The sequence below is a fragment of the Octopus bimaculoides genome, chromosome 4, assembly GCF_001194135.2.
Source record: "Octopus bimaculoides isolate UCB-OBI-ISO-001 chromosome 4, ASM119413v2, whole genome shotgun sequence".
Lineage (NCBI taxonomy): Eukaryota > Metazoa > Mollusca > Cephalopoda > Octopoda > Octopodidae > Octopus > Octopus bimaculoides.
In genome coordinates, this window is record NC_068984.1 from 92,815,953 (window position 1) to 92,817,597 (window position 1,645).

At 19.2% G+C, this 1,645-nt stretch overlaps 2 protein-coding genes across 2 annotated transcripts in view; one reads left to right on the forward strand and one right to left on the reverse strand.

Annotated features, from left to right (window-relative positions):
• Nucleotides 1-1,645, forward strand: part of LOC106878195 (osteoclast-stimulating factor 1) — a 69,483-nt gene that overhangs the window by 66,464 nt on the left and 1,374 nt on the right. The gene's annotated exons all lie outside the window — the stretch shown is intronic.
• The window catches only part of LOC106876361 (divergent protein kinase domain 2A), a 106,789-nt gene that overhangs the window by 30,428 nt on the left and 74,716 nt on the right, over nt 1-1,645 (reverse strand). The gene's annotated exons all lie outside the window — the stretch shown is intronic.

The following is a 1,645-nucleotide window of genomic DNA, read 5'->3' on the forward strand; positions in this document are numbered from 1 at the left end:
AAATACTATACTTTGCCAATTTGCAAATTCTTAATTTATCTTTTGTAAAATATTCCTTTTATTTTGAAGAATATCAAGAAGACGAAAAGAAAAAACTACAATTATTTAATTCATATATATTATTATATCCCACCTCACGAAAGGCTTCATTATAATAAGGTGCATGTTTTTGGAAAAAAAATTTAGTAATTTCAATAAGATTTATAATGAAGCCTTTCGTGAGGCAGGATATACTAATAATATTGAATTCTTTAATAATTCGAAATATAGTTATAATATCAAAGATTATAATATTAATGATCCATTTATTTTCTATAATAATAAACATAACATTAAGAATTATGTTAAGGTCTACTTAGGTAATAATGGTATGAATAATAGATATTATGATAATAAAAAAACATAAACATAAGTATAATGGACAAAATAATAAGATTAAATTTAATTTTGTTATTGATAATAATAAATTTAATAATATAAATAATAAATATAATAATATCAATAATAAAAACAAAATTTGGCTAATTATTCCTTACGGCGTTCAAGTTAAAACTAACATTATTAAAGAGATTTTAAATATAATTGATATATTCCTTAGAGATAATAAAAAATATAATAATATTTTTTCTAGTAATAATTTGAGTTATTCTACTACTCATAATGTTGGTAACATTATTTCTTCTTTTAATAGATTTAAGTTAAATAAGTTTTACAAATATAAATTAAATACTTATTCTAATAATAATAATAAGGGCCAGGATATAATTAATTGTACATGTAGAGATAAGACCAAATGTAAAGTTAATAATAAATGTGATTTGAAGGATGTGGTGTATAAATGTACAGTGACTTTAATTGATGGGAATAAATTTAATGGTTATAATTTAAATAAGATTTACATAAGATCAACTTCGAATAAAATTAAATTATGTGTGGCTCAACACATGAATTCCTTTAAGAATAGAAATTTGATTAATTCTACTGGCCTTAGTAAATATATTTGGGAACTAAAATCTAAAAATATTAAGTACATTCTAAATTGGGAAATAGTTTGTAAGGCGAAATCTTATCTTGTAGGTAATTTTTGTATGTTGTGTACTAATGAATTTAAGGAGATATTAGTAAATAATAATAATACTTTGATTAACTCCCTTGATGAACGTAAAATTAAATTGTTTATATAATAAGTTTAGCTAATTGTGTATATGTATATATATATAAACCCTATTTTACGTTTACTAATTGTAGTAGTTATAATTTGTACTTATAAAGTACGATAATGTTTTTAGTGAATATTATATATTAATAATTAAATGATACTATGATTTTTATAAATAAATAATTTAAATATTTTAATTAATTTATTTAATGTAAATATATTAATTTATAGTATTTTAGCTTCTTTCATGTATATTATCTAATTTACGTATTTTAGCTTTAATTTATTAGAATTTAAATTTTTATGTTTGTAATAAAGATAATTTTTTATTATGATTACAGCTAAAATAGATTTTGATTTTATAAATAAAACTTAAATACATATTTATATATCTCTTTATTCTATTACTTTTCTTCACGCCATATTTTCATACGACTTAATTCTAATAAACGCTAAGTTAAAAGTATAATGTTTAAAATTTTAGTT